The sequence below is a fragment of the Geotrypetes seraphini genome, chromosome 2 (genome assembly GCF_902459505.1).
Source record: "Geotrypetes seraphini chromosome 2, aGeoSer1.1, whole genome shotgun sequence".
NCBI classification, from domain to species: Eukaryota; Metazoa; Chordata; class Amphibia; order Gymnophiona; family Dermophiidae; genus Geotrypetes; species Geotrypetes seraphini.
Genome location: NC_047085.1, coordinates 145,908,459 through 145,928,466, shown reverse-complemented (window position 1 = coordinate 145,928,466; position 20,008 = coordinate 145,908,459). Strand labels below are relative to the sequence as shown.

Below are 20,008 nucleotides of genomic sequence, written 5' to 3'. Positions count from 1 at the left end.
GCATGAGATCTATTTGCATGCACTGCTTTCAATGCATATTCATTGGGGAAATCCTGAAAACCCGACTGGAATACGGCTCTCGAGGACCGGAGTTCTCTACCCCTGCACTAGAGGATCCAATATGCTTATTATAGCAATTGGAGTTGGATTCCTTAGAATCACAAAAAAATAGAAATGCATTCTCCTGTCATCAAATAATGATAAAAAGACATTTTATGCAAAAAAAAACCCCAAACCAGCAGTATTTTATTAAATGAATCTTCAATATCTGCACTTTAATGTGGAAAATAACAGAAATTGAACATACTTCGCTAGTGTGTACAATAGTACTTTTAGCTTGTGAGTTTGTATTTGAAAACTATTTTTTCCCCCTGTTTTCTGCATATGTGACTGAGACCAGGTGGGGATGGAAGTCCAGAAACATTGGTTGGTGTCATGGGCCCAAGTAGGAAGATATTTGTTGGCTCTCCTTCAGCTTTTCTGGACTCAAAATGGACCCAGTTAAAAATTAGTGAAGCCCACTGCCCTACAGTGCAGGCAGCCAGCTTGGTTAGATATGTTGCCTGTTCCATATAGCTGCCAGAGCTCCTCCACCATTTCTGCTTCCAACCATAGACAGTGAAACACTGCTTTGTTTGGGGCGGGGGGAGGGGGGGCTCAGGAGCTCCACCCTAGCGCACCCTAGCGCTATAGTTTTAAATCTTCAGCAGCCGCCGTGCAGCATAGAATGAAGGGTTCCGGGGCAGGCCTGCTGTTTGACGCTGTGCGGTGGCTGCCCGGCAGCTGCACGAAGATTTAAAGCATAACACCGGCAGAAGGGTGGATGGGAGGGCTAAAACCGGTGCCCTAAAATTTGGGGGGAGGTCATGGCCCCTGTGGCCTCTCCCGTTCCAACACCTATGCTCCCAGCATTCACGGTAAGTCACATCTGTGCTCAGCACACACTCTATTTCACTCAACCTGGGAATAATATAAAGCATAAAAGTCAGTTCTGTGGGTGCTTGAGCACCCCCAATATTGTGCAAATGCCTTCACCTTATCCAAGAATGGGTAGTTAGTGATGGGTCCAATAAATTCAATCATTGTGAAAGGTTGGTTTCTATGATACAAAGGAAAAAGCTCAGGAGGAGGAAGATGAGGCGATGCATTGTGTGATCTATGTGCTTTGCTTGCACACTGCTCCTTAATTCCCACATTCCAGGCTCATTCTAAAATTAGAAAGGAGAAACATGCATCATTATATATAAAGATTCTGCACTTTATAATTCACTACTACTGTATCTTTTTGCTATGAGATGCTAAGAAGTAGGGGCATAGCTGCCATTGCGTGCCCTTTGGTAGGGGCTTTCTGCCAGGTGAGAAAAAAAAGATGAGGCCAGGAATGGATGGCAGTTTTGGAAAGAGGTGAGAATACCACACACTACCACATTTACTTGTGTCTGTGCTGTCATGGCAGGAAGTAAAGTACAGCACTCCCTCAAAATTCGCGGGGGTTCCATTCCAGGAACCCCCGTGGATTTTGAAAAACCGCGAATATGGTTTTTCACCTGTCAAAAGGCAGGAGAGGGCAGCTAGGGATGCCAGCGGGTGCAGAAAATCACTCGCGGTATGCCTCTTCCTGTTACTAAAGTCAGGCTACAGCAATCAGGAGCTACTTTGACACACCAGATAGCGCAGTGGTCTCAAACTCAAACCCTTTGCGGGGCCACATTTTGGATATGTTGGTACTTGGAGGGCCGCAGAAAAAAATAGTTAATGTCTTATTAAAGAAATGACAATTTTGCATGAGGTTAAACTCTTTATAGTTTATAAAACTTTCCTTTAACAGTTTTACCTTATGCAAAATTGTCATTTCTTTAATAAGACATTAACTATTTTTTCTGCGGCCCTCCAAGTACTCTATATTTTCTGCAGCACTCACATTTAAAGTTTAATATCTTTTCTTTCTCAAAACTGGCACATTTCTATTACTAAATTGAAAATAAAATCATTTTCCTACCTTTGTTTGGTAATTTCATCAGTCTCTGGTTGCACTTTATTCTTCTGACTGTGCATCCAATATTTCCTCTCTTCTTTCAGCCTCCTGTATGCTTCCTCTCCTCCAGACCTCATTCCCTCCCCCAACTTTTTCTTTCTTTTTCTATGTCTGTCTTTCTCTGATTCCTAGTCCCATTTTTTGCTTTGTTTCTGGCTCCTTGTCCCCCCCCCCTTCTTTCTTTTTTCCTTCTGGCTCCCTGTCCCCCCCCTTCTTTCTTTCTTCCTTCCTTCCCTCCCCCACCGCCGGGGAATAGGCTGCTGCTGCTGCAGGCGCCATCGGGAACAGGCCGAGATCTCCACGGGGCCGACCAACTCTCACTGCCCGACGTCAATTCTAACGTCGGAAAGGACGTTCCGGGCAGCCAGGCAGCGATTGGCTAGCCAGAACGTCCTCTCGATGTCAGAATTGAGGTCGGGCGGCGAGAGAAGCAGGGAGATCAAAGAGCATGGTGCCAGCGATGAGAAGGGAAGGGAATTGGGCACCCCTGCTCTAGACGAGCCGCGAGCCGCACTCTAGGAAGAACAGTGGAGGGTGACCAGTTGTGTGGACCGCCCCCCCCTTGGTACGCCACTGGAGCAGCAGCGTGTCTGGCCGGTTCATTCCATTCAAAGCCGCGGGTGGCGGCTCCTTGCGAGATCCGCGCCTGCGTCTGAAGCCTCTCTGATGTTGTGATGTCAGAGAGGCTTCCGATGCAGGAGCGAATAGTGCAAGGAGCCGCGGCTTTGAACGGAACAAACTGGCCAGACCCGCTGCTGCTCCAAAAGGAAGGAATTATCCAGTCCAGACCGCGGGCCGCAAATAAAACTTGGAGAGCCACATGTGGCCCGCGGGCCGTGTGTTTGAGACCGCTGAGATAGCGTGTCAAAGCAGCTCCTGATAGGTGTGACCATGACTTTAGTATAAGGAAGTGGCGGTCAGAAAATACCGCAAATTACTGAGTCCGCAATTCGCGATTCATGAACTGCGATTTCGTGGAGGTTTACTGTAATACAATGCCTCATTTCCTGCTACAGTGGGGTGAAGCTGTGAGATGTTTCTTTTCCCTGCAGAGTTATTCTTCCTTTCATTTCTTTTGTTCTCTTTTTTCTTTTTATTCCAATTTCTTTGCTTCATTCCTACCGGCTTTTTTTCTCTCCGTTTTCTTTGGTTCCTTCTTACCCATCCTGTTGTCCTTCCCTTTCATGTCTTCTTTCCTATCCATTATTGTATTTCTTCCCCTCCTCTCCTTTTTGCACAGTAAGTCCTGTACGTTTTTTGTACTTCTGACATACGGTACCCCTTGTATGTTGTAAATTTTTTTTTATAAACAATGTTCATCACAGAGGGTTACCAGACGTCTGGATTTCCCTGGGCATGTTCTCCTTTTGAGATTATCTAAGAGAGAGCGAGACCAGAAGGCTTTGAGCATGCGCAAATGCTCAAAGCCTAGTCCAGCCCGGCGCAGGAAGAAGGAGGATCTCTCTCGCACCGCACCGCCCAGCCCAGTCCAACCCAGCCCAACCCAATGAGGGAGGATCTTCGGGCACTGGCACTGGCACATCCTGTGCATTGGTGCCGGTGCTCAATCGGGTAAGAGATGTTTTGCGGTGCTGGGGGGAATGTAGGATCGCGGGGGAGGAGGGGTGACGCGAGCGGGGGGGGGGAGGATGCCGGTTCGCAGGGGGGATGCCGGATCGGATTGAAAAAAAAAAGTTGTAAAACGCGCTCATACGTATAACGTGCACGGTTATGCACGGTTTGTAAAAATCGTGTATAACGCGCGCATTATATGCGTGAAAATACGGTACTTCTCTGCAGTTCAAAGCTGCAGAGTGGGAACCCTGACACCATCCCTACAGACAGCTCCCCTTTACTTCATCCCTGACATTCTCCCTATAGATCAGGGGTCTCAAAGTCCCTCCTTGAGGGCCGCAATCCAGTCAGGTTTTCAGGATTTCCCCAATGAATATGCATTGAAAGCAGTGCATGCACATAGATCTCATGCATATTCATTGGGAAAATCCTGAAAACCCGACTGGATTGCGGCCCTCAAGGAGGGACTTTGAGACCCCTGCAATAGATCCACTACAAACACCTCCCTCCCAGACTGTACTTCTACACTAGGAATTTGAGCACACAACTTACAGAATACCAACAAAGGGCAATTATGCACATAATTGGAGCCAATTAGCACCAATTAAGGCCAATTAAAACCTATTGCTCATTAGCACCAATTATTGGCTCATTATTAAATAAAGTTATGCACAAAGCTGGCCTTATTCTACAACTTGTGGTGGTTACAAATTTGAGCATGCAACTTTACATTTGTGAGTTAAGAGCATAAAAATTGCCATACTGAGACAGACCGAAGGACCATCAGGCCCAGCATCCTGTTTCTAACAGTGGCTAATCCAGGTCCCAAGAACCGGTTCGCAGGGGGGATGCCGGATCGGATTGAAAAAAAAAAGTTGTAAAACGCGCTCATACGTATAACGTGCACGGTTATGCACGGTTTGTAAAAATCGTGTATAACGCGCGCATTATATGCGTGAAAATACGGTACTTCTCTGCAGTTCAAAGCTGCAGAGTGGGAACCCTGACACCATCCCTACAGACAGCTCCCCTTTACTTCATCCCTGACATTCTCCCTATAGATCAGGGGTCTCAAAGTCCCTCCTTGAGGGCCGCAATCCAGTCGGGTTTTCAGGATTTCCCCAATGAATATGCATTGAAAGCAGTGCATGCACATAGATCTCATGCATATTCATTGGGGAAATCCTGAAAACCCGACTGGATTGCGGCCCTCAAGGAGGGACTTTGAGACCCCTGCAATAGATCCACTACAAACACCTCCCTCCCAGACTGTACTTCTACACTAGGAATTTGAGCACACAACTTACAGAATACCAACAAAGGGCAATTATGCACATAATTGGAGCCAATTAGCACCAATTAAGGCCAATTAAAACCTATTGCTCATTAGCACCAATTATTGGCTCATTATTAAATAAAGTTATGCACAAAGCTGGCCTTATTCTACAACTTGTGGTGGTTACAAATTTGAGCATGCAACTTTACATTTGTGAGTTAAGAGCATAAAAATTGCCATACTGAGACAGACCGAAGGACCATCAGGCCCAGCATCCTGTTTCTAACAGTGGCTAATCCAGGTCCCAAGAACCTAGCTAGATCCAAAGTAGCAAAGAATCTTTTTAAAACCCTGCTAAGCTAATTGCTTTCACCACATTCTCAGGCAACAAATTCCAGAGTTTAATTACATGTTGTGTGAAGAAAATTTTTCCATTTTGTTTTAAATCTACTACTTAGTATCTTCATCGCGTGCCGCCTAATCCTAGTATTTTTGGAAAGAGTAAACAAGCGATTCACAACTACCCTTTCCAGTATTTTATAGACCTCTATCATATCACCCCTGAGCTGTCTCTTCTCCAAGTTGAAGAGCCCTAGCCGCTTTAGCCTTTCCTCATAGGGAAGCGTCCCATCCCTTTTATCATTTTCATTGCTCTTCTCTGTACCTTTTCTAATTCTGCTACATCTTTTTTGAGATATGGCAACCAGAATTACACACAGTATTCAAGGTGCAGCGTTACCATAGAGCGATACAAGGGTATTATAACATTTTCATCTTTGTTTTCCATTCCTTTCCTGATCATTCCTAACATTCTGTTTGCTTTCTTAGCTGAGGGGTTCAACATACCCTCAGCGATGACACCTAGATCTTTTTCCTGGGCAATGACTCCTAAATTGGGACCATGAATCACACGGATGGGAGTGGGGGGTGGAGAAGAGGGTCAGGTAGGGGCGCCACTGCCCTGGATACCTCTCACTCTTGCTACACCACTGCCTTATTGTTCTGCTACGATGTCTATGTGGCTAGTTTACTAAGACTGCTGGCCCCTCTTATATCCCAATGGCTTGTGTTGTGCATTCTTCTTTTGGACATGCTTTTTTTTAAAAATTGGTTCAAAAGATAGACACACTGAGGACAAACACATCAGAAAAAATGGCCATATTTGAAACAAAAGGATAGATGGTTTTAATGGTCATATTTGCTATTGTATTTTTGAGCATGTTCTGCAAGATGTCGAAACTCGGATTTGGATGTCATATCAAAAATGCTCCTCTATATTTTTGAACAGCTCAAAATCATATGAGTGGCAAAATTCTGGACTATCATATGAGTGGCTCTCAATCTCGTTTTGGAAAGACCCAAGTGTAGAAGTGATATCCAACTCCTACAGGCATGTGAGCTTTAAGCCAGCTAGGATATAGCCTTATATTGTGAACCGGAATTACTGGGCAGATTACGATGGGTGCTGAACAGTTCTCAGTCCAACCAAGAAGAGAATGACGTGGATATGGTTCAATCAATAATCTGAAACACTGTCAAACCATAAAATTTTGTTTCTGCAAATTGGCACTTAATGAAGTAAGAACACTCTTTTCAGCTTCAGTGGCAAAATAATGCTCAGAATTTAGGAAGTTGGTTCGTTGGGCCGAGGACTTTTCAGCACCCCCTTGTAGATGAAGTAATAAACTTTTTTCTTTATTTTCTGATGTGTAACTGTCAATATATTATACAAAATGTAGAATTGTTCTAGAGGTTTCTGGTATTATATTGGTACTGATTCAGAGCACAGAGTTGCAGAGAAATTTTCAGAAAACCAAATAAAGAACATCTGCACACCTAATGGTGTAGATTTTGTTTTCTACATCATTATTGATCTCACTATTTTATGCATCATTTTGTCAATATGTTGTGGAAGCTCATGAGTTAATATGCCTATATGAGTGAATTTCAGTATGAAAATGGTAGATTGTAGTATTCTGATCTGAAGAAGGGTTACCTTTGAAAACTAATCAAAAATGCATTGTTAGTCCAATAAAATATTTTCCTTGATATTTTGTTTTATTTCTTTATATTACTGTAAATTATATACAAGACATGCATTAATTGAAATTGATTTATGAACCGTATTCATTAGCAGGGTCTCTTACATATATACAAATCTCAAATTAGCCCTACCAGTTGGCCAATTAATAATAATAATAATAATTTTATTCTTATATACCGCCAAAGCCATGGTAGTTCGAGGCGGTTTACAACAAGAAGAGCTGGACAATCAGTGAAAAGAAATTACAAAGACGTCGTTGAGTACAAATGGAGAAGGGCGGTTACAAGTAGAGTGGGAGTAAGTCAAGTGATATGCATAGAGTAGAGGCAACGAGTACGTGTAGGAAGCGTTCATGGTAAGGCATTAAGAGTTCTTGGTTACAAATCGATTGAAGAGGTTTGTTTTAACTAGTTTTCTAAAGTTAAGCTAGGATGAGGCGTGAAGGGTCCTTATATATGTAATATATCTGATTCAGCCTAACATTTATTGCTTGATAGGTCCTGTGGGTTCAATTAAGATAGAAATTATATTCTGTATACTAAACTAAACTAAACCTTAAGTTTATATACCGCATCATCTCCACGTATAACATCTGCTAATTTACTATGCTGTGAATATAGGACACCTTTTCAGCTTGGTCTTCTTGACAAATTTAACTTTTCTAATAAGGCCCTTTTTATTCAATTAGAAAATGATTTTAGACGGGTCATACAGAGGCATAGTTATCAACAAGGGGCTACTGTTAAAATATATTACATATTTTACTATTAAAGGCAAAAGTCATCAATATAGTCTACCTTTAAGATGTGTTATTAGTAAGTAAGAGGGGCATTTCAATATGACATCTAAATCTGAGTTTAGATATTTTGAGGAAGATGCACAAAACTCTATTACCAAACATGGCCATTTTCAAAACTGCAAAACATCTATCTTGTTTTTTTTTCTAAAATGGCTATTTTTCAGATGTGATTCAATCTTTTTGAGCCATTAAAAAAAAAACAACAACCCAAACAAACCATGTCCAAAAGAAACCCACACAAAACAAACCATTGATGTGTAGGAGGGGGCTAGCATTTTTAGTAGACTGGCTACACAGACATCCTAACAGAGCAGTGGGGCAACGTAGGGGGCACTGAAGTGAACTTTACCTAAAAGTCCCAGGTCCACATCTTATCATAACCCCCTTACAGTCTATGGTGAGCCCTCCAAAACCCACTCAAAACTACTGAACCCAGCTTGTACACAATAGCCTTTATGCTTGCAGATGGCACCTATATGATAAATTTTGGGTGGGTTTTGGTGGGCTCACATATTCCACCATAAGTGTAATAGAAAGAGTGGGATATGGGCCTCTAAGCAGGTGTAAATGGCAACATAGAAATTAGTTGACTTATACATTTATTTCTGCTGGAAAATATGGATAAATATATACTTCAAAGTTGTACTTAAACAATACGCAGAAAGCAACTCTTCTCATCTGTGCATGCCACCGATATATACATGTAGATTCTGTCTTCCCTCAGCTCACCACTTATACATATACCCCCTTCTTTACTAACGCGTAGCACAGGTTTTAGTGCTGGCAGCAGAGGTATCTGCTCCGATGCTCATAGTAAAGAAGGGGGATAGTTAGGTGCTACTGACTCATGTTTGAGTCCTAACGACTTGATGAATTACAGATCTAAAAAGAGATCAATTTTGTGCTAGTCTAGAAAGGTCCTCTAGTGTCATCCCCTTGTGCCAGACATAAGGATATACTTATCAGAAAGTTAAACCTTTAGCACACTAACACACATACAGAAAGTCCTTATAATTTTCTGAATTATACTTAACTGAGTACATATAGTAGTTGTACTTACAATTAGCAGGTTTTCTCAGAGGTCAGTCGCTTCTGGGCACAGGCTTCTTAGTTTCAATATGATGTAGAAATAGGGGGAGGTTTGAAGAGCAGGGATGAGGCAAGATGAGATTATTATCTATGTAAGGGGAAAGTTATTAATGTAGGTTATCATAAAGATGTGCTATTTTACTGTTATCTCAAGTTATTAGCAACATGGGCTACTGGTAAGACAGTGCAGTGGAGAAGCAAGACTGTCTTGGTAAAAGTGGGTACCAATTATATTGCAAAATCTGGTAGGGAGTTTATGGAAGAAATGTAAAAGCCAAATGTAAGCTTGTAGGTTGAAAATTGAAATTCAGAATCTCCAGGAGGGTCTAGAACAATTCATTGTAGCCGATTAAGCACAGCCATTTCATTGTGGCCATTTCATCATTGAATCGTCCACGATGAATCATTCATGGCAGCAGCTGACCTCTTATGGGAAGGATATCCCTTACCAAAGTAGAAGCACTCCTCATACCCCCCAAAGTAGGAGCACCCCCACCCCCCAAAAAATAAGAGTGCCCCCCAATTCCCCCACCACCCCTAAGGTAGGTGTGCATCCCCACCCAGCATACCTCTTGAACAGTTTGCAGCGCGAGCAGCGTCTTCCACCTCCTGCTTGGGCCAGCTTGGCTCCCCTCTGATGTCACATCTTGGACCCACAACTAGAAAGTGAAGTCAGCAGGGAGCCGAGGCTGGCCAAGCAGGGAGTGGAAGATGCTGCTCGTGCTGACAAATGTTTCAAGAGATATACAGGAGGAAGAGAGGCACCAGCAAAGTGGGAGGGGGGGGGGGAAGATGGGAAGGAGGAGAGGCATTGGCAGAGGGGGGGAAAGAGAGAGGAGAAGAGATGCACAATTCATTGCGGTTCATTATGGCTGTCGTGAAGAGAATGATTCATCGTGTGCTATTCCATCATGGCCGTGATAAAGCGTCCTGTGATGAAACAGCCACAATAAATCATCCCATTCCGCTCCAGGGTAACATTTTCAGAAGTACTCCCATTCCACATCAAGACCCAAGAGCAGACAGAGAGGTCATGGAGTCTCAATGCATTGATGAGATGATGGTGCAAACCTGAGAGATTTAGACTGGTTAGGAACTGGGCAACATTCTGCAACATTCTGGAAAAAAAAAGAAAAAAGGACTCTACCTTAACTAAATCATGCTACTTTAGCACAGGTTCCCATTTTAAGCAATGAGACTTATGGGCTCATTTTCAAAAAAGAAAGGGGCAGCTGGATGTTTTTCTTGCCAAACCCTTCTAGTTCACTATTTGTATAACCTATTTTCTAGATAGATAACTATGCTGATGATCAGTAGTTCATAAGTTTAAGTTTATTAGGATTTTATATACTGCCTATCAAGGTTTTCTAAGCGGTTTTACAATCAGGTACTCAAGCATTTTCCCTATCTGTCCCAGTTGGCTCACAATCTATATAACGTACCTGGGGCTATGGTGGATTAAGTGACTTGCCCAGGGTCACAAGGATCAGCACGGGGTTTGAACCCACAACCCCAGGGTGCTAAGGCTGTAGCTTCAACCACCGCGCCACACACTCCTCATCAGTTTCAAGGGGGCGTGCTAGAGGTATGGTGAGGGTGGAACTATGGTGAGCTTATGACTTGGATGTTTTTCTGACATAAACATTTAAGAATACATCCAGGGCACAATTTGGCCATTTGGGAGGCTAGGCCTGTTTTTAATAATGAATGTCAAAAAGGTGCTCTAACTCAGTGGTTCCCAACCCTGTCCTGGAGGACCACTAGGCCAATCAGGTTTTCAGGCTAGCCCTAATGAATATGCATGGAGCAGATTTGCATGCCTGGCACCTCCATTATATGCAGATCTCTCTCATGCATAGTCAGTAGGGCTATCCTGAAAACCCGACTGGCCTGGTGGTCCTCCAGGAGAGGTTTGGGAACCACTGCTCTAACTGACCAGACGACCACTAGAGCAGTGGTTCCCAACCCTGTCCTGGAGGAACACCAGGCCAATTGGGTTTTCAGGCTAGCCCTAATGAATATGCCTGAAGCAAATTTGCATGCCTATCACTTCCATCATATGCAAATCTCTCTCATGCATATTCATTAGGGCTAGCCTGAAAACCCGATTGGCCTGGTGTTCCTCCAGGACAGGGTTGGGAATCACTGCACTAGAGGGATATAAACATGACCACACATACACACTCCCCAAAGATGTGAATGAAATAGTACATTCTTGTCTGTATGATAGCTTCAGATGTTATGGCTGCTCCTAGTAGAGCAGCAGGCAGGTCTCTAGAGTAGCCTAGTGGGTGGTGAAATCAACCATAGAGATGGGGATGAGGTTGTGGGTTCAATTCCCACACCACTCCTTGTGACCCTGGCCAAGTCACCTAACGCTTCATTGCCCCAGGTACCAAAGTTAGATTGTGAGCCCACCAGGACAGATAGGGAAGAGTACCTGAATGTAAACCACTTCAAACAGAAGCAGTACATAAGAAATATAAGTTAAATAACATTATTTTTTTGATGTTTGGGATCAGACTCTGTGGGAGCTTCTAACCACTGAAATCTGTGAATGAATTTTCATGATTCGTGTCTTAAGAGACTGAGAGTACATGTTAATGAAGCTTGATGCAAAAGCGCTTAACAGTGTGGTGATCAATACTGTCTGCTCATGCAGAACTTTGTTTAGAGACAAGCTGTTAGGGGTTTCCATTTCAGGATAACCATAGAGAAAACAGTAAAATGGGAGGGGCTGAGTGAATATTTTGCAATTAACTCATCCTTGTGAAAATGAGCAATAGAAGTGTGATTTTCAAGTATAAACATTCTCAAGCAATGCTTTATATTTTATGCAAGGCATGTTCTGTAATTAAAACAGACCCTCTAGATATACATTTCTGTACTATAATATGATTGCAAAGTAATAAGGTTGAATTATTGCATATTTCAACTTCTTAAGGGCATACTAATAACATTCTTCAAACAATAAATGTAAAAGCATGAAGCACCATTGGTTTTTCTGTTTTAAACATCTAGTTCCACTTGTGAGGCAGTATTTTGTGCAGTCATCTTTGTTCCATGAAGGACAAGTGCCTCACAATTCCAGATGGGATGGAAACAATTACAATCTGTGATCACAGTTACAAAACATGTTGATAATTTGGGTATTAGGTTCTAGGGGCTAGATTCACTAAGCAAACCGATCGTGTACCGATCGGTTTGTGAGCCCTTTGCGACCAAATTTCCCTCCAACCCCATTCACTAAAGCCTGTAGAGATCCTCCCATGCAAATTAGCAAAACCCCATGCAAAATAGGCAAGCGACTGATTCACTAACAATTGCATGACTATTTTGAATCGTGTTTTACTATTAGCAAACCCGATTGCTGCAGACCTGGCGGTAACTGAGTTACTGTCAGGTCTGCAGGTTTTTTGACAGGCCTGCCTGTCTTTTTTATTCATTTTTTTCCATGGCACAGATATTTTGCATGCGTTACACACACAAAATATCTGCCCCATAAAAAAAATTAATAAAAGACAGGCAGGCTTGTCAAAAAAATGTACCCCCCACACACAAATGCGCCCCTCCCCGAAGAAAACATGACCCCTAAGCATGGCCGCCCCCCACCCCTGACCGGCACGGCCCTGCCCTCTCTCCCCGCAACCAGCACGGCCCGGCCCACCCACCCCCGACACCAAAAAGTTGGGAGCAGGAGGGGTGCTCAGTCCCTCCTGCTCCTAGGCCGCTTTAAAACCACAGGCTTGCACTGCAGGGAACGGCGGCAGAGAGCAGGAGAGTCCGGCGAGCAGGTAAGAGAAATCAGGGCTGAGCCCTGACAGCAGTGACAGGAGGCTGCTTCTCCTGTCTCTACTGTCAGGGTGTGTGCATGAGCAGGGATCACTCTCTAGTGATCCTGGCCGTGGGTAGGGTGTGTGTTAATGATCGTCCCCATTTGCATGCAGACCTTTAGTGAATTTGTCGGCCTGCATGCAACCGGAAACGGATCACACACGGTTTGGAGGGTAAGTGAATCTAGCCCTAGGTCAGGAGTTTTAGAGTGCTTTAATAAACGGGCTATAAATTTAATAAACAAAATGAAATACTCTCCTCCCACAAGCAACTGTGGTATATCTGATGCAATATTTCATCTTACCAGTGCATGGCCAATTGCACAGCAGCTGGAATGAATCCCCCCTCCTTAACCTAAGCCTAACATTTATTGTACACCATGCCATAGGGTAAATTCAAGGAAGATCCCTTAAAGATAGGAAATATAAGAAAGTTTGATCGTGTTACCCCCTTTTTTAACATTATCATTGGTTGCTTATTTTTTTTATAGAGCACAAAGCATTTTACCCCAATCACCTATTTATTTGCATGCTTTAACGATCCCCTATACACCTACCAAGACTCCACAATCCAATAAAAACAATACTTTATTATTTCTATAGTGCTGCCAGGCCCATGCAACGCTGTACATTGTACATGCAAGAGATGGTCCCAGCTCAGCAGGAGCCACAGAGCAGACTTCCTGCTTCCAACTTTTCAAAAAGGTGGTGGTGGTAGTGGGGGTCCGGTGGCAAGAGGGAGTGGGCACCCCTCCTGCCATTTTTTGGTTCTGGGGGAATGGTGGATCGGGGGTGCTTGGCATGGTTGGGAGGCATAGTGCGGGGGTGTCCTGCAAGGCATGAGGGAATGAATATCCCTCCTGCTTATTTTTTGTGAAGGGGAGGGTTTGGTTTGGAGGAGTCAGTAGTGTGGAGGGCCAGGGCCGGGTGGGGACATGGCACAGGGTATTCGGCCAGGCAGGAGGGAGTAGGCATCCCTCCTTCTATTTTCGCTGTCGTGGGGAGGGGTCATGGTTCCCATTTGTGGAACCATTAAAAAAGCCCCCCCCCAAAAAAAAAAAAAAAAAACTAGTCCGATCTGTCTACTGAAAGGTCTGCACCAGTCAGTCATTTTGGGTCGGTAGGAGCGATCATGATTTTGTGTGGGATTTTAGGGCTTCGATTGGTGGGCTAGTTTGCATGGGATTTTAATATTAATGGAGAAATTTGCATGGCTGATTCAGAGAATGAGCGATCACTTGGAGAAACACATAGCCAGCAGTTTTGTGCATTGGGTCAGGAAATCCGATCAATTGCAAGACCGGTCAAACCGGTTTAGCGATGATCGTTAGACGATCATTAAGTGTAGTGCATCCCCAAGTAAGTTTGCCCATTGATTGTGGATTTTATACATGGAGGGGCATAATAAAAAAAAAAGGCTAAGTCCCCTTTTGGCCTAAGGCCCTAAACGCTGAAAATAGAATCAGGGAAAATGTCCATTCTGAAAAAAATGCCCAAAATGAGATTTTTTGAGAATGGCCTACCTCTACATTCAGCAGTTTAAATGCCCAGACCACCACTATGTCTAAACTTACAACACATTATCAACCAAAAAATAGCCTAAGTCCCAAACACCCAAAACAAGACCTTTTAGGTGAAGGAGGGGCCAGTCCTTGGCCTAAAAGCTGGATTCTGTAACCGGCATCTGTCAAAAACAACACCGGTTACAGAATCCAGCAGGAATTCGTTGGGGGGGGGGGGGGGGATTGTGGCAGGAGAGATGGCACTTCACAGTTTTTTGTTTTGATTATGAGCCCCTTACTGTATAATATATTTATTTTGACAACTTTATAAATGTTCACCGTGTGTTACAGTATATGATTGGGTTTCATGTTCATACTTTTTATATTTTTTATTTGATTTTGTGTATTATTTTAAACTATTGGTGTTTGTATTCTTTGAACCACATAAGATTAGTCATTGCCTAATTATGAGTTGATATATTTATATTTTTTGTATTGACTCCTGATGCAGACCAAGAGGATGAAACACAGTTGTGTCGAATCATTTTGAAATCATTTGATTACAAGATCCTTTTTGTACCCTGTGGTCATCTCTACTGTGTCTGTGTGCTTAACCTTCCAAGGGTTCACCTACGCAAGGCACAAGTACTACTTTGGAATCGGCTCTACTCCTCAACCTAAACAGCTCTCCTTCTGAAAATAGCAAATACAGTACTTTCTCAGTGTGTTAGCATTTGAACACTGCATAAGGTCATGCACGAGTCCTGTTTATAAAGGCACATAGCTACCTACAAGCTGTCTTGCTAATTGATTCTATTCTTATTTCTAAGTTGTTTATATTTCCTCCATTTCAAGAGTTAGCCCAATTGGATGCAGCTCAGATAGTTGAAGATCCATTAATTGCTAATTCAACAGATTTTCTTGAGTCTTCCCAGGATGTAATTTCAAACAGTGCTATTTTAGTAGTCTTTTTGTAGCTATCTGTTGGGAAAAGATAATGTAGCTAAATATAAGGCAAATTTTCTTAAAAGCATGCTTTTTTTTGTGATCAAAAGCTACTCAGCTTTGGAGGAAACCATTTTTGCAATTAAATTTTGGGTGTTTGCTACAGAAGTTTCCTTCTTTTACATTTTCTATGTAAAAGTTTAATTACTTATGAAGGCAGTAACTATGTATATTTTGAGCTTTCACAATTGGAAGATTTTATGCTTAATAAATAGGGGAACTGTCAAGGCTGGCTTAACTGGTGAGTCTGCGATGTACTGTTCGAGGCGTACTCAAACGGTTCCAGAATGCCTTGCTGCTGCTATCACCACTTCAGAAGCCTGAATGTCTTTTCTCTAGTAGCCCAGTGCCTTCCCCACCTAGATCTGGTATCTCACCTCCTTCTCAGACCCCTCTTCAGTTTGTGGTTCAACATTGCTGCCTCTGTCTTACACCCCCCCCTTGCCAGTGTACCTTAACATGTTTTTCCCCTGTAAAGGGCACCAGCAGTGGCAGCAATTTACATATGCAGCCTGTGACCAATGCTGGCCTCCTCCCTCTGCTACATCTTGTTGCAACAGCATGTGACAAAGGGAAGAGGCTGGAGCCAGCCACAGGGTGCATATGTAAATTGCTGCCTCTGCCCTCTACAGGAGAAGACAAATTAAGCTCCACTAGTACTGGTGATAGTGCTGGTGGGGTTTGAAAGAGAGATAGATGCAAGAGTGCTGGCGGGAGATAGGGTAGAGAGAGTGGAACAAGATGTTGTACCTGGTTGAATGGGAGGGGGGAGATTCTAGACAATGGGATTAATGGAGAATGGGAAACAGAGCTAATGCCAATGGATGCTGAGTGCTGATGCAGAGGTGAGGGAACAGTTGTCTCAGAGTACCACACAACATAACATATAACACATACAACACACATAACATTTGTATACCACATTACCCATCAGATCTATGTGGATTAACAAAATGGAAAACTGCTACAAACACAGAATGAGATACAAGTTCAGTCTTGCAAAGATTTCCTAAATAAATAAATCTTTAACAATTTCCTAAAGTTTTGATATGATGTAGATGTAAAAAAATAACTGACAAAAATCTGGAATAGTGAATGGTCATTCTTTTTAAGGAAGATGTAGTTTACATTTAAATGTTATTATAGTCAGCATTTTCTTTTGTTATTATGTGCTTACCTTTCAAGACATAGAAACATGATGGCAGGTAAAGGCCAAATGGCCCATCCAGTCTGCCCATCCGCAGTAACCATTATCTCTTCCTCTCTCTAAGAGATCCCATGTACCTATCCCAGGATTTCTTGATTTTCTTTTTTCTTATTATTGTTGGATAGTCTTTGTATTGCTATCCCCCTCCTTTACAAAGCTGCACTAGCGTTTTTAGTGCAGGTAGCTGCGGTAACAGCTCCAACGCTCATAGAATTCCTTCGTATGAGCGTCTGAGCTGTTACCGCTGCTGCTGCTGACGCTAAAAATGCTAGTGTGGCTTTGTAAAGGAGGGGGATAATGAAACATTTTCAATAAAATGGAATTGTGCCCCTAGTAGCATGGAGGGATAAAAGGAGATCCAGGAGTGCTTCCATTTCTTTATTATACTTTTTTTTGGGATGGGAGAAAAGGACTCTCTGGAGCTGAAGCCTGCAATGACTTTAAATTGAAAAATCCTATTTTGTTTGTCTTATGCTGATTTTCAAAATGAAATGAAAGAGGAAGTTTTGTTGAACTTTCTCTTTTCTTTTTAAATGAACTCACATTAATCCTCAAGCCCTGCAGCTTTTGACCTATTCCCATTTGGAATCTGTAAAGTAATTATAATCAATTTAATTAATTTCCTCTGCATAAAAACTAGCCCATTGCCTCATTAGCATTGAAAGTGAGTGGGAGTGCTGGAAACTGATGCCTGCCATCAGTGACCTGTACCTGCGTTTTAAAAGATGCTTACTCCCCTTTACATTCCTCAATAACTTGATGGGTTTGATCAATTAAGAGAAAAGTTTCTGCCAAAGCTGACATCTTTCTGCATTGCCCATCTGTCAAATGTGGGAGTTCTCCATGTCAGTGTAGTCTGAGAACTGTGAATTACCGCTGCTGTTTTCTGAAAATACATGAAGACTAAACTCAGCTAGGGCTTCTTTTACTAAAGTGCGCTAGCGGTTTTAGCGCATGCTACAATGCCGCTCACGCTAAACGCTAACGCCTCCATAGAGCTTGCGTTAGTATTTTTCATTTAGCGCGCGATTAGCACGCACTAATCTTTAGCGTGTGCTAAAAACGCTAGCGCACCTTGGTAAAAGGAGCCCTTAGTGTTTGGAACTGTTCTCTCCTTTGCTCCCAGACAGAGTCAATCCATACAGGCAAATAGAGTAAATCTGTAGAGAAGCATAAGAACAGGAGCAAAGGAGACCGATATCTATTTAGCAGTGGAAGACCAAATTATTCTAACAAATATGCCCAGATGTTTACACGCTTTTCAATGAATAATTTTCCAATTTTTTTCTGCAGTTTCACACTTCTGAACATGTTCCATCTGGTACCATATGTCCTGCGCATTCTCATTAGCCCCTGTTAGCATGAAGCACCCTTGTGTGGTATAAGAGGACTACGCTTAAGAACCACATATAAAGATAATATAAAGCAATGTGCACCAATTGTATCATAGGGAATCATTATTGAAATAATTCTGATATACTGTATAATGCTACTATTTTGTTAATCTATCTCTATTATTTACTATCCCTTCTAGCTCTTTCTTTCTGCTTTTTTTTTGTAAAATGCACTGGACAGGAATCCTGGACAAAGCTAAAATAAATAGATACTTACAAAAGGTGATTTTCAAAGAGGCAGATTGTTTTGTGTAAAACATGTCCTCTTCAGAATGACTAAAGGATATAAAGGATATAAAACTGCTGGAGAGGGTGCAGAGACGAGCAACTAAACTAGTGAAGGGTATGGAGAAACTGGAATATGAGGATCGACTTAAAACACTGGGATTGTTCTCCCTTGAGAAAAGGAGACTGCGTGGGGATATGATCGAGACCTTCAAAATACTGAAAGGAATCGACAAAATAGAGCAGAGAAGATTATTTACATTGTCCAATTTGACACGGACAAGAGGACATGAAATGAAGCTAAGGGGGGACAAGTTCAGGACTAATGTCAGGAAGTTCTGCTTCACACAGAGAGTGGTGGACATCTGGAATACTCTCCCAGGGGAGATTATTGCGGAATCGACAGTCCTAGGCTTCAAAAGCAAACTAGATGCATATCTCCTTGAGAAAGGCATATAAAGATAGGGTGGCTATAAAATAAACCAGGTGTATACCTGGCGGGGCCTCCGCGTGTGCGGATCGCCGGACTTGATGGACCGAAGGTCTGATCCGGAGATGGCGCTTTTTATGTTCTTATGTTCTTAAAAGTACATGTGGGCTTCCTTAGCCTCATGAAAAAGAGGCATTCTCAGGGGTATACCATACCATATTGTTTCTTATACCCCGTAAATGTCAACTGGAAATCATTGCGGCTTACATAAGATTAATAAGGTTAGCAACATAGACATTATGGATCATAGTGAGACTGTAATGAAAACAGATGTGTTTTTTAGCACCTTCCTAAACTGAAGACAGGAGGAGGTCTGACGTTAGCAGGTCGAGAGGCAGCTCCAAATTTTGGGGCCTTGAAACTCGAAGGTGGATTTAAAGAGCGATTTCCTCTGAACTTAACGTGAAGAAGGAAGAGGTAATTTATAGCGTTGAGTCATTCTTGAGTTATAGAAGGAGTGTGAAACTTGGATGGCTGATGGCTGAAGGTAGCCCAGTTGAGCTTTCTCCATTTATATCCCTGTGAACCATACATGTTGAAGTCTAGGAAATAAACAGCATGATCCATTGTCAAATGCAAGCATGCTATTTTGTCTCTCATCAGCTGCCTTCACAAATAGGTGTACAGTAAAGGTTCCATTGGTGTAGGCATACAGGCCTGGATTTTATAAACAGTGCTGGTATCGGTGGCTGCCTAAAAATGGCCACTGATTGTGTATCAATCATGCATTAGTGCCATTGATAGCATCACGTCTGGTTTTAAAACAGGTGCCTTAAATGTAGACCAGCATTTTAAAGGCCTACGTTTAAGGCGCCTGTCTTGTGCCTACGGAAGTGCCTAGGGTTGCCTAAGGACACTTAAGGCCACCTCCGGCATAAACCACGCCCATGCCAGCCTCAGGCATCCTTAGGCATGCGAGCAGCACCTTCAACATAGGTGCCATTCTATGCATCAATTTTTTTTTTTTTTAAACATGCATCTTGATTGGTTAGTTAGATGACAGTAGGACACCTACCGCTGCCTAACTTTGGAATGCCTCTACTAGAATCCAGGCCACAGTACACACAGTATATTTTGCTTTTAATGAAATTGTTTAGGTAAATAAATGAAACCAACTTGATATATTGTGATCCACAGCTATGCAGTTACTTCTTGGTAACTGGAATAAAATGCCAATAATCAGGTGGAATATTGTATGTTTGACTTATAATTTGTGTTAGCAGTTGTGGAAAGACTTGCAGGCACAGCCTGGCTCAGGTGATGCGAGATCCAGTGAGCTACTGTATGTTACTGTGATTCATTCTCATGTTTTTTCCTTTATATAGAAGAAAAGAAGCAACTATCTTAGTCAAAAGTCCCTCAGAAGGTAAGACTATAATAGCTACTCAGTGGCCAGATTGCATTATAAAGATCATGCACTGGGAAGCAGTGATGAAAGGTATGGCTTGATAGAAGAGCTAAAGTGGAGTTCAGTCACCCCAGACTCAAAGTCCTTTATTTCAAACACACAGATCAGCAAAATGGAGACGTGCTA

At 42.6% G+C, this 20,008-nt stretch overlaps 1 long non-coding RNA gene across 1 annotated transcript in view; it reads right to left on the bottom strand.

Annotated features, from left to right (window-relative positions):
* Positions 1 to 358: 358 nt before the first annotated feature.
* LOC117355425 overlaps positions 359 to 20,008 on the bottom strand; it is a 65,023-nt gene continuing 45,373 nt past the window's right edge. Inside the window, exons 2-3 of the long non-coding RNA XR_004538355.1 lie at positions 8,790 to 8,906; positions 359 to 1,208 (exon numbers count right to left, since the gene is read on the bottom strand). This is a non-coding gene — a long non-coding RNA (uncharacterized LOC117355425). The remainder of the gene's footprint in view (positions 1,209 to 8,789; positions 8,907 to 20,008) is intronic.